The following is a 13,548-nucleotide window of genomic DNA, read 5'->3' as shown; positions in this document are numbered from 1 at the left end:
GATTAAGTAGAGTTCTGCCAAATGAGCCCTTATGGCTTTATTTTAAAATGTTTGCAAATACAAGCTTAATGGACAAATGATGGCATCCAGCTTGTCCCTCAGTGTTGTGTGTCTCATTGCTTTAGTTAGGTATGAGAGGGTGGAAGAGAGCTTTGGGACAGACTGACACAGTAAAAAAGAGGCAGGGGGAAAAAGAGAACAATTTGTTCTAATTTATACTAGTTTGTATAGCCATGTATGCAGCCCAGAATAGCTGGAACATAAAATAAACTGGCCGCTCCCGTCTGCAGACTGCAAACAGATCTCTGACCCAACATTCACATGTCCTTAAGCTGTGGGCTGCACAAGAGGGCAGTAAAAAGTTGCGTACTTTGGTTCTATGCCATCGCTGCGCAGCGGGTTATGATGTGTAACCTCTTAATATCATTAGAACAGCATAAAGGGGTCCCAGCAGCAGCTAGAGGTGGGCCCTCTGACTATTATTAGAAGCAGTGGTAGTAATAGGACAGTTAGGACTACTACTTATTTGCATCGAGACATTGACCAAAGACCCAGTCATGATTGTCGCTATTAGGAGGTTGCTACTAGTCTTTGCCCCAAAGACCCTCAACACAATTCACTCTGGTCTACTAAACAGAATGTGGTGAGGCTGAGTTCTGAACTGGCCATAAAAGTGATCCAGTAGAAATCCCATGAAGCTCAATAGATGATTTCAATAAGTTAGAAAAGACAGATGCCATGTTGAAGCCAGGGTGAAAACAAAGTCACCAGTCCATTACCATTGAAGCTATGAGTAGAATAGAGCATGGGAACAGCTCTGACTTATTTTGCAACACTGCAAAATGTCCCTCTACCAAATATATTTCACTTCTTTCTTCAAATACAGCAAAACAGATAACAAATGCTTCTAGCATGAGTGAATTAAATAGATAGCAGGGACATCAGAAATCATTTTGGATAAAATAACTACCTGGCACCCTTCGCTCAGCATTCAAACAGAAATAGAAAAGTAGGCTTTTGCAGTGGTAGTTGGGCTTGTCTGAGTTAGCAGCCAAATAAAAAATAGCTTTATTGCCTTAGAGCAACTGTATGAATTGGAAGAAATTTAGACCCCCATTTCAAGATACGTTTTGAATAACTATTGAGATGTCTCAAAGAATGTCAGACTTTACCCTTCCTCTTTTTTTCCCTCCACCAGCTCCCCATCTCTCCTCATTCATGTATGTCTTCTCCATTTTTCTTACTGGTACCCTACCCTAACATGTTAAGTCTATGTGGTATTGTCTTGTCTTGCAGCTTTGAGAAGTTGTAAAATTGCATATATTTTATTGGTGATCCTGTGAAACATACAAACTGTAATTTACCTTTTTGTACTTTTCATTGTTTCTTTGTGAAAACTAGTAAGTTCCGTCTTTATTTTTTTCTGCCTATGTGAATTTTAATGCATCTCTACAAATGCCAATTTTGGGAGGAGGAAAGGAAACAGAAGTGCTAAAAAAGCTAATTTCTCAGGACATCATGCACCCAATTGAATACTATCTATTAGGAATCAAGCAATGTTTTCAGTTTTTGCTTTTCCTCTTGTCTAGACCAGTTATTTTCAACCTTTTGATGTTGGTGACTCCTTATATGAAATAAAAAATGTTCATGGCCTGCTTTCATTTACTGTGAAAATAAAGAAGAAAAAAAAGAGTAAAAAAAAGTCCTTGATAACAATGCTCAATCTGTATTTGTATGTGTGTTTTGAGAGGTTGACAGAGAATACCTGATGTTGAAGGGTAAAGATGTGAGGAAATGGCGGTGGGGGGAGGAGTGTGATTCTTTGCTTTAGATGTAATAAAATTGTCCGTGCCTGAGTCATAACCCGCTTCCCCCCCATTGCTTTTTATGACTCTCCTGGGGGGGTCATGATCCACTGGTTGTGAGAGTGGCTGGTCTAGCTGATACCTTTTGTGCACATTATGGTGTGCTTTGGCACTTAAATAGTGCTTTATATGCATTCATTAATTGTCACAGTGCCCTGTGTGATGCCAGATGGGGAAATCAAGGCTAAAGCAGGGATTTTTCAAAGGACCATAAGGAATTAGTTGTTCAAATCCCTTTGGCTTGACTAAACCCAGAAGATCCTTGTTTGGCATGATAGAACAAGGGAATTCTGGGAACTGTAGTTCCTTGAAGGATATATGGGAATTGTAGGCTGGGCTGCAATGCATGATGGGAGAGGAAGCAAGATATAAGAAACCTTTCCTTAGCCTGGAGGGAGAAGAGTGGAGTACTTTGTTCAGAAAGGGAAAAGGCCTCTGAGGAACTAAGATACAGACCCTGGAGAGGTGTAAGGTAAGAGAAGGAAAAATGTAGCGATACAATACAGCACTGTTGTGAGTAGAGACCCCATGATAGGCACTGATCCATGTTTAGGGGCCTCAAGTTGGGGCTTCCAGAGACAGTGGGAGGAAGCCCCCTCAAAGTGGGAGACACAAGGACAGACCCTTGCAGAAAGACATTTGGTCCTGCCATGGCTGTAAGACTGGCTTGTTCTGGGTGGATTCATATTGATTTAGCTAAAGGGTCAAATCATTTGTCTAGCCTGGGGAAGACACCAAGGCATTAGCTGCAACCTGATGCTGGCACAGGGTGAGTTGCCTTTCAGTACTGTGTCAGAGTAGGTAACTTCTGATCCTTATTCAGTAGGAAGAAAGGCTATTGTGTGAAAACACTCCACGGGGAAAACTGCTGACTTGAACTCACTCTTTATCACTAGTTACAATCGTCTGTGTTTGTATCTCATTAGCTTTTCTAGGGCATTGGTAAACTTTTTTCATTAATGCAGAACAACTGTTACAATGCAAAAACCACCTGCTAAGTACATATCTGCATCACTTTTTTTTTTTTTTGCACAATTTTAAAAAACCTAACAGATTTCTTCCTTTAGATATCCATTATTATAAAAGGCCTTATTTTATGACATCCAATTTGTATTGGGACAGTGTCTCTTGACAGATCTATGAAATTAACAGCTCTTTATGACACTGGGTTTTACTCTTTGCTCTATATATTAGTCAATTTCTTTCATTGCCACTTATGCCCTTAGGAGGGAAGGAAATGTGCTTGCATGAGATGGCATGGTGAGGGGAGGGGTTGTGTCACTGGCTCTCATATTGTCTATTAAAAGAGATAATTCCAAGGAGTAGACCAGACCTCAAAGGGGGGTCCTGAATAACCAATTTCAGAGGGAAGACAGAGGTGTCAGAACTCTGACTTTCTAATACCTAAACAGCTGTTAATTTGCTTGGCTGCCTGATCTCCTGGGAGTAGAAATGACACTCCACTCACATGACCTCTGGTGTCAGTCATTATGTGAGCCATCTGCATTTATATTGTCAATGTGCAAACTTTCCTTAACTTCCTGAAGCATGAAATCACCTTTCAGAAGTAAGAAATATAACCCCTGCTCTCAAGAGAAGTAGCTGCTTTGTCTAAGGCTTCAAGTCACATGGAAATCTTTAAACATTCTCGTCTGACTTAGGTAACATCAAACAGTCTCATGGAATGGTGTCTGCTTTGTAAAAGCAACTATCACTATTTAAAGAGAGATCTGTTAATGTTTTTTTTAATCTTTATAGGGATTGATGCTCCACCATTGAAGCCAATGGCAATTTTGTCATTGGGTTCAGTAAGAGCAGGGTAGGGTCCCTAGTGTCTTATTTCCCCTTAGTGCTGTGAGAAACAAAATGGGTAGCACCAGTAAAATTGCAAGAAATTGTGTGTGTGTGTGTGTGTGTGTGTGTGTGGCAAAAACTTGCCCTTTCTGCCTCTCTATTTATTGCAATAGGGCCCCAAACATTAACATGGTGGTGTGATAGTGCTGAGAGCCAGTAGTTGACCCAGCACTCTGATTACATGAGCACTAATTAGCTCCACCAGGAAAGGCCTGATGGAGGAGGAGAGTACTTAACTGCTTGAGTAGATTTGGGAGTTGATGAGCTAAGGTGCTACCTATGCCACCAGCTGGGGAGGCTAATTAAAAGTCCGGGAAGGAAGTGCAAAGCGGGGAAGGCTAGTTGAGCCCAGAGGAAGAGAAGTCTCTGTGCTGAGATCATTCTCTCCCTGAAGAAAGGGCTGAGGATTGGGAAAAGCTGTAAATGTGCTGTGCAGGTGATGCTGCCTTTAGTGAGGTGACAAGCAACCAAAACAGGCATCAAAGATAGTTTGTTTGAGAGGAACTCCCAGGGTGGGAGAGGAGCCTGCCCTGTTAGAGGTGTAAATCACTGCAGCTGTATGGAAGTCAGTGGAGCTATGCCTATTTATATCAATTAAGGACCTGGCCATGTGTGTATCTTGCTTCTGACAGGTAACTGTTGTTCCCAAGGTCCATAATAGCTCCTTGATGCTTCCTCCCTACTCCCTCCCCTCCCCTCCCCTCTGTATCTTCTCCTTTGCTTATGCTATGTCTGGATCTCTCTCCTATCAGTGGTGTGCAATGCCAGCATTTCTTCAGATGCCTTCATAAAACTAACTTCTTTTAGGCAAGCCTGTTCATACTAAGCCACTTGAATAAAAATGCTGTTGCCTACCCTTTAAAAAAAAAAATTTGCAGTGCTGGTATAGGGTTGTCCAGTGCATTTTGTGCTAGATTGGTTATGTGTTGTGGCCCTATTTCTGCAATTGGATCAAATCAGGTGAATCTGTTTTGGATATCTTTCAGTCAGCAGGTCTCCATTTAGATACAAGAGTCTCTGCACACAAATCTGCAATCAAATCTGTGCCTTAGATTGTAAACTCTACCTTGGGGTAAGGGTTATGTATTCCTTTGTCTCTGTACAGCATGAGTTGTTTAGCTTCTAATTATGGCAATGTTATTCTCCACTGTAAATGTTTGAATTTCCCCAGTGGCTCAAAAAATACTGATCTTATGAGGAAATAAGTATTTTATTACCTTGTAAAATGACTTTAGCTTTAAGTTTTAAAGCTAATTAAATTACAAATGTGTTAACCTTAATTGCTATAGTTTAAAGTGCAAAGTATCTATCTTTACCTAAGATGTGCCAGTTTGAAGAACAAGCTTAAACTTTAATAAGATACACTTTATGTAACATTATATTGCTGTGTACAGACCTTTCTCTCTTGAGTGTGAAATTCTACATTCCAGCTACAGTTTTCCCCATATTTTTAGTGAGACTGCAGATCTTTTAAAAAAATCAAATTTGGGACCAAGAAAACATTTTTCATCTTTAAAGATTGGGAGGGAGAAAATCTGCTTCATTTTTTTTAAACTTAAACTTGTTGAACCATAATATGTTTCTGTGCACTCTTATTACATGGCCTTGTTGTAAAAGCAACATGATACGGAATGAGGTAAAAGAGCGCCTCAGGATTCATTAAACCCACTGAAATGGAACCAGCAAATCAGCTCCAGTTCATAAGTGTGAGTGGGTTCAAACTTTCTGGGCAGCTCCTGCTGTAGTTTGTTAGAAGATCTACAGGACGTAAATGATAGCCAGGAAAAGCCTGGCAAAAGTTTAGATTATTTCACACAATATAGGCTGTTTAGAACTTTTTCTCCCAGGCAGGTAGGTGTGTGGGAGAACAGGATGGGGGAGGGGGTTCTGACTGATCCCTCTTCACTCTGATCCAGGTCTCAAGTCCATTCAACACAGCTACCCCACTGTGTCAGTCTAGGAGCCTTGAAAGCAAGCACTGAGCGTAAGTGCTTAAGAAATACATATTGCTTAAAAAATGGAGTGGGTCAGCAGAGTCAGATGGCAGAAGATGGGTGATAAAAGGGAGATATATTAGCCCCAGAATGATGGAAGCCTTGTTCCCTGTACACTGAACAGGGGTTACTAAAGGTTAATTAGGAGCAGCTGAGGCCAATTAAGGCCCAGCTAGAGTCTTGATAAAATCTCCTGCTCCAGACAGACAGGGAGCAAGGGAGGAGAGCTGGTGGTAGTGTGGGAGGAGTGTTGCAGTTGACCAGAGGAACCAGAGAAGAACCACAAGAAAGGTACAGGAGACCAGAGAGAGAGGGGAAAGAAGCACAGCTGCAAGAACTGTCAGTGGCACATAGCTGTTGTTCATAGGGCCCCTGGGCTGGGACCCAGCATAAAGGGCAGACCTGGGTCCTTTCCCCCACCTCCCCTCACTGGGCACTATGGAGGGGCTGAGGCCCACAGACAGGGGCAACAGGTGGTGCCCTGACCCATCACGTGAGAGAGAAGCGTGGGACCCACCATAGCGGAGGCAGCAATTTGGCGAGGAGCTTGTGGCTTTAAAAGCTGGAAACCGCTCTAGATCAGCTAAATAGCCTTTTTTCCGCACCCTGAGGTTAAAACTCAGACATGGCACAGTGAACTCCTCTTAGAATAGAGTGGCACCCTTTATTGTGTTTAATGCTTAGCGCACTTTAGCTGTGCAGATTGCTCTGGTTTGCAGCATGAGCTGTAGTGGGGAAGATGGCACTCTAGACATGAGGATGAATCCTTGTGCAGAAGCGTTCCTCTGAGGGAAACTAAGCTGTACAATATACAAGGGGATAACGAATGTATGAGGGTGGCATGCTGCTGCTGTTAATCTTTATTTTGTACAGACATGGGGGAATGTAGCACTGGCCCTTTAAAATTCCTCTTGTCTTGCATGGTGTGTTCCATTATGTAACATGCACTTCCTTGGGAGAGGGCCAGAGGAGACCCTAGTTATAGAATAGGGGAATTTATAAAGGGCCAAGATTGCATCAGAAATAAAGGGGGGAATTCCTATTAATGCCCCAGGGCACTGAACTGAGTTAAGAAACCAGAAATAAATGTATCTGGGACCTAAACTCTCTAGTATAATCTTTCTGGTCATAGCCATACACAACTTTTTCAGCTCTACTAGTGATAGACAAGATGGACTGAACAAGCTTGACTTACAGTAAATATCCATGACCACTATGTTCAGAGGTATGTTACTTGCCCTGTGGCAATAGAGGTTCTAATGGGTTCAACAGACTTGCTCCAAAGATGGAGAGATTCTCTGGGCACTTGACTAGTTCCCACTCTAGTGATGCAGGCACAATTGATACTTGTTCTAGGATGACAAACATAACTAGAATCATTTATACAGTTGCAGAGGTTGTCTTATGTTTGTAAAGTACAATGCAACATGTACTCCTGGTCCAAAGAGCTTATCTAAGGGCTCAATCCTGCATAGGTTTACTCCTGTGAATAGTCCCTAGTGATGGTGAGAAGTCTCACCGGTTGCTATACCTGTGAGCCAGGCTTGGTCATTTAAGTAAATGTTTGCAGGATCAAAGATCCTATGATATTGAAGTCTAGGGGGAGGTGAATCATGCCGGAAAGGGGGAGAGGCCTGACAGAGAATCATGAATCTGTTTATATTGTGGCAATGCTCAAGGGCCCTAGTTAGGATTGGGCCCCAGATGTGCTGGGTGCTGTACAATCTCATAGAAAATTCCTGCTCTGAAGAGCTTCCAGTCTAAAGCTGTAAAAAATGAAGACTGGAGCCTGGGTATACAACATACAAGTGAATGACCCTGGTGAAGAATTGGCCCCCACTTTGTTGGTCACATGGATTGTATCTTTTAAGTGGGGGTAGAGGTGGGGAAGAAAAGAATAGTCACAACTTGTCATCTGACTAGCAATGATCAGGACTGGGTTTTGTAAGCATAATGGCGGAGGGAAGCCTTAATGGAAACTTGGTTCCAGGGGCCTTTTTATTAAAGGACTAAAAGAAAAATATTAGACTAGAGCATCCATATAACATGCATTAGTGAAATAAAGATTATGATTGATTGCTTACTAATGTGTTTAATGAGTCTTGGTGCACCCTAGCCAACATTGCTGGTCCTGTACATACTTCGCTTTTTACAATTTATTAATGTAGTATAATGGAGGTGCCAGTTGCAGCTCTGTAGTTAAGGGTGGGTTGAGTTTTGCACTTAAAGCAGTGATTTAATCATTTTATGTATTAAAAAATACAGCACATTCTCTCCATAATTACAGCACGTATTGAGTATAGAATGTTTTTTCTGAGAATTTGAGTAAATCCATTAATTTGATTAATACTCTGATACCATGAGGTTAAAATTGAGTCTTTGAAGCTCATGTTGATCTAGTCTGGATCCGCAACCACTAATATGTCTTAATCATATAGTGATTGCATGAAGTCACTGCAGAGTAGAATTAAGGTGGTTTAGGTGCCCAACCTGTGTGTTTCCATAGCTTAATGCATTTCAGTTTTTTAAGCTGACTCTTAACTCTGAATTTCCTGGATTTATAATTATCAGCTTTGGGAAAATTACAATAACCTTCTTAAGTTTGAGTGCACCTATCAGGAATTTAAGATAAAACCTAACTTCATTTTAATTGGTTTTTATTGAAGCTACGTATATACAAACAGACGTTTCAAGAGCCATTAACTGTATCCTGACCTAATTTTTAAGTGTACTCTAACTTACTACAGTGACTTAAATGGCTTTTTTGACTTTTGGAAAGCTTTTTTATTTTTTTTGGTAAAATTTTAATCAAGTCTCTGCATTTAAAATTAGTCACTTCAGCATAAATTTTATATTGGATTTTTCCGTAATTCCTGAAATCCATGTAGCATGCTGCTCTGGTGTTCAGACATCCCCAATAACTTTATTTTGCATAGTATAGCTTCTAAGTTGGCGAGACCACTGTTTAAATAGGAGAGGAGCATGATCCAATTACAGAACTGATAATCAGGATTCCTGGGTTCAACTCTGACCCAGGAGCCCTCAGCAAGTTATTTAGTCACGTTACTGTGCATTACATGGCGTTTAAGGCCAGAAGGGGATCACTAGGTCACTTAGTCTGACCACCTGTATAGCACAGGCCACCATCAGCTGCATCAAAATTTGACCAAAATATTACAGCCCACAAATATTACTGTACAATCTCTCATGGGTTGTTGTCACTGTAGTGTAGAATTTTGAGATCCTTGGATAGATGATAGTTTATAAGGAAAAATATAATTATAAAATGGAAGTCTCTTTTAAAGATAAAGTTATTAGCCAATAGTTATTTTCTTCCAAACAAGAAGTGTATTTGATTGATTAGATGCTCAATGGTGAGAAGTCTTTCTAAAAAGACTTAAATTGAACCCAACACCAGAGACAGTATATTAGCTCTTTCCGAAACCTCAGATTTAGTTTTTGGTAATTATTTACTGGTTACGAAAGGTTTGTCATTCTCCAAATCATGCCATGGCGTTTTCCTCTCCTTACCCCCCAATCCCTAAATAAAGCCTCACATTTGTGTAGATTGAAAGAGTAAAGACTTTGGTCTGATTCTGCAAACATTTATGCACAAGCTTAACTTTATGCACGTGATTAGTTACACTGAAGGTTCTACAACTGCTGATTGACAGATGCACATTATTTAGCATGGCTTGGCTCATCAGTATCTCCATTTATTGGAGGCAGAGCTTAGTGTCTTGACTGAAAGCCGGACTGAAAGTCTCACCCCAGGAGAAAACATGTTTTTACTAAACAAAAATAAAATTTTTTTTCACAGTTGTAAGACCAGCAGTAGCATCCTCTCCCATGACCCCCTGTATAACTATGAAGTAGCTTAATCACTTTTGCCCTTAGGTTCAAATGTCAAAGCTTTTTCTAAAAGAGTAAACACACATTGCAGGAACCTGCTGGTACCATCGGAGGATTCCCATGTCCATTTTACGAGCTCAGATTTACCAGTCAGTTTTCATATATGTCAATTTTCCTAATGCCATGTAATGTGAAGGGCTCCATGTGTCAGCTGGAAGGAAGTAGAGGAGAGAGATTTACTGGTGCTTGTTAGACCAGAGCAGCTCAGTACACTGGGGTTTTCAGGGGCAGCAGAGAGGAAACGCTTTTGCAACATGGTTGGTTTTAAGGAGGACTAGGTCAGCTGAGTGTATGGAAACCAGGCAGTTAACCTCCTATAGCCCTAGAAGACTCACCTTGTTTGATCACAGATTTTAAACAAAGTACGTAGTAGAAATCTCTGGAGTGAGAATGTTTAGTTGTAGTTTTTTTTTTTTTTTTTTTTTTTTAAATGAACCGCCTATATTGTGCGTTTGTTATAACGTCTTACTGACAAGCTAGAAACATTTCACAGGCTCCAGATGGCTGCTTGTCTTTATGACTTGCTGTAGGGTATAGGCTTTGACTTTATATATTCTGATAATCTATCTGGTTTGTTCAACTAATACACGTCGTTCCTTCCACCCTGAAACAATGCCCTTTGAGAAACTGCAGCATATGGTTGGGATGGGAAATCTCAAGGTAAGAAAATCTTTAATTGATGTCTCCCATTTCTTTATTCCCATTCCCTTAAGGCTAGAACCTGTCAGTTTTAAAGATTTTCCTCTTAATGTTTCACAGTGATAAGATTTTCATTCCAGGAATAGATTCTTTTTGGGAGGGGAGAGAGAAGGGTTGGGAAAAAACTCTGACCATTCCTTAGTCTTTAGCAGTCTAGTTTAAAGCCCCTCCAACATATGGAATCAAGTTCTAAATCAAAATAAAACATGCATGGAGGAAAAAAGCATGAAAGGAGAAAGCTGCCTGAAATGCTCATTTTGCATTGGAGAAAGGGGTGAAAGTGGAGGATTTAAGTCATAGCAGTGCCATCAAGTGAGATTACCAGGTCAATAGCTATTGCTGGCATGGTGTGATGTAGGATAATTGCAATAACCTCTGAATCAGAATGGCATTATCACTGAAGGGTACCCCAGGGGTGCCATGATGAAAAAAATAACTGTACAGAAAGGAGGATATTGATTATTTAGAAGGATGGCATTAGTATGATGCCTTTCCCTCCTCTCTGGTTTAAAACGGCTCCACCAAATGTAAATATTTGGAAATTTAATTTTGTCTGCAGACACATTTTGCTAATTATAATAGCGCATGACCCCATGAGTGCAAAGCAAGCAGCACAGAACTGCTATCTCCATGGAAACTTGTCGCACTACTTGAAGCCTTCCCGTTTCTCTGAGACATTCTCGGGTAATATACTGTATTTTTAAAGGGAGTAACTCCTCTTGCTTCCATGCTACATACATGCTACCAAGCTGTGTCTCTCTTCCTAATGCATCTACTATGGGCCACCAGAAAGCCCTTTACATCAGTTAAGACCTATTTTGGGACATCACAAGGAAATATGTATGATCCTCTGCATTTAGTAAGTTTCATGCCTCCTGAATACCTGCTGCCTTACCAGCAAATGGAAAAGTTGACAGAGGACAGGTGTTACTGTATCTGACAAAAGGGTCTAAGTATGGTGCCCATCATACTAATGAGACCCTAGATATGCATCCCCCTTGAAGACCTTACTCTGGTACTAGGCAAGAGTAACCTCAAGGCCACACAGTAGAGCTATCATGTATGACTCCTCCTCTCCGGAGACGTCTCTGCTTGAGTTGATCAACCTTTTTTTTTTGACTGGAAGGGGGAAAAAGAAAGTGGTTTTGTCAAAACTGAAATGTATCTGTTTTTGACAAATATTTTTTTGGAAAGTTTCTTAGGTTCAGGAAGGGATGAACAGGTGGGACCGAGGGAGATACCTCAGCATAACCAATAAGTCTGCTGGTAAGGGTGTTCACCTCAGGTGTGGGAGACCTATGTTTGAATTCATGTCCAAATCAGGCAGAGCAGCGACTAGAACCTGGGTTGGCTGCATCCCAGATAAATGCCCTCATAACTGATTATTGGCTAATCTAGGCTGAGTGGGTCTCTTTTCTTCCATGCTCCCCAGCCCCCTCTTTGGTGTGAGTCATTCTTTTTTTCCCCCAAATGTTTTGAAATGTCTAGTTTCTGTTCCATATCTGAATGGAAACAAATTTTGAAGCCTCAAATTTTTCACAAAAAAGAATTGTTTTCAAGCCAGCCATAGACTATGTAATTCTAAAGAACCACTTATGCTCTCAAAATAGGGCTGAAGTGCTGCATAGCTCTTGTGCTGGCTCTCTGGACACACAGCCAATTTCACCCCCTCCGGAGTCTGGTTCCTGTCATGCTTTATCAGTTGTTTAAACATGAGATGCTGTACAAAATTAAGCCCCAAGCTTATTTACAGTTCAGATTTCTCTCTCGTTTTTAATTCCTCTTTACTAGATTTCTGGGTAGAATGTCTTTAAAGTTAAGAAACAACCATGCTGTGGCAAAGTTACTGCCCCAAAATACCACCTCCTGGCTGGATTTGGTGCATCAGCAACTTTTGCCTCAGTTTCCCCAATGTCATTTGGCTTAGCTCAGCTGCAGGAGTGTCCTGACCTTCCAGTCAGACCACTTTGCAGAGTCCTGCCCCTTCTCGGGCTACAGAGCCCTTTTTACTGAAGTCCTGAAGAAATGTAAACAAAATCAAAACTTCAGCTCAGCTAGCAGCCACCTCTTTGCAGGGGTTCCTGTGCTCTATACTGATCTCCTGCGTAATCAGAGGCTTTTGTGCATCAAACAAACTCACAGCCTAGGGGCTGGCATGACCCTTACTCAGAGGTTCAGGCAGGCTACAGCTCCTCAGAGTCTCTGCTTCCAATCAGGCTTTCAAAATACCCCTGACATAGTCTGTCTGCTCTGCTGCTCAACCTTCTTTCAGGCTGTTTCCCAGAGTGAGGAATTCTCAGCCTTCCCTTCTCTGGGTTTTCTCCTGCAACTGGGCACACCCAGCTCTTTATGGACACAAGTCCTGCACTTCCCCCACTAAGCTTTATATCTAATAGGGCCTGGCCCCTCCAGGTTTGAGCCGGTAAATTAATTGGCCCATCCCATGTGACTATTGATGCAGAATTTGTGAAAAATATTTAATATTTTATATGAAAGCTGTTGAAAATGTGTATGTACTAGCTCTGTCCAAATAGATAGGCAACTTTTCACTGTTTCTCTTTTCAAAACAACTTGCTCCAGAATGTGTGGTGGTAATTCCTGTCCAGTTTTAGGGCTTGCTTTTGCTTCAGTGTGTTACAACCACCATAAAAGAACCCAACTTCAGGTGCATGTGCCAATCCAAATGTTTACTAAGCAGCAAAAAAATGATGGCTTGGTAACAGAAATCTCCAGTGGGAGCAATCTAGATTCTTTTGGAAAAATGAAGTGGAGACGACAAGGTATGTGCAAATATAGCCCTTTTTCTTCAGTGGTTTTTAATTTTTTAAAACCACTGTTCAGTCAGGCAGTTTGTCAAAATAATCTAAAAATAATGTGATTATGATTAGCTGGTGAACTGAGTGTGAGAAATGGGCCATATATATATTTTGCCACCAGTTCTGTATTTATGCAGCAGAATACATTTGCTGAACCTCTGAAATGTCAATGAGTACAAAGGAACTTTGAGAGCTCCCACATGGTCACTGTTTTTGTTGGGGGAAACTACTTCTTTAGTATCTGTTTTCCAGCATTTCTGCCTGGTTCCTAAGAAAGCAGCGGAAAAGAGGAATTATTTCTTTAAAAGGCAATGTAAAGGAAAAAACCACAAATGTGTGTGCCAAATCCTGCTTAACTATCCTCAAAAGTCTGCTTGACCATGTAAAATCAGCAGGACTATTTCCCAG

General features: G+C 41.1%; 1 long non-coding RNA gene across 3 annotated transcripts in view; it reads left to right on the top strand.

Moving 5' to 3' along the window:
- Window positions 1–2,224: 2,224 nt before the first annotated feature.
- LOC137155012 (uncharacterized) overlaps window positions 2,225–13,548 on the top strand; it is a 234,411-nt gene continuing 223,087 nt past the window's right edge. For 2 of the 3 annotated variants that reach the window (XR_010920321.1, XR_010920319.1), the window contains exon 1: window positions 2,254–2,337. This is a non-coding gene — a long non-coding RNA (uncharacterized lncRNA). Of the gene's footprint in view, window positions 2,338–13,548 lie in introns of all 3 variants that reach the window. The other variant, XR_010920320.1, reaches the window with a different exon arrangement.

This window comes from Emydura macquarii, unplaced genomic scaffold (genome assembly GCF_026122565.2).
Source record: "Emydura macquarii macquarii isolate MOO-44397 ecotype Brisbane River unplaced genomic scaffold, CSIRO-AGI_Emac_v2 contig_1348, whole genome shotgun sequence".
In the NCBI taxonomy this organism is placed as follows: Eukaryota; Metazoa; Chordata; order Testudines; family Chelidae; genus Emydura; species Emydura macquarii.
Note: the sequence above shows the minus strand (reverse complement) of the source record. Positions and strands in the feature narration are given on the sequence as shown.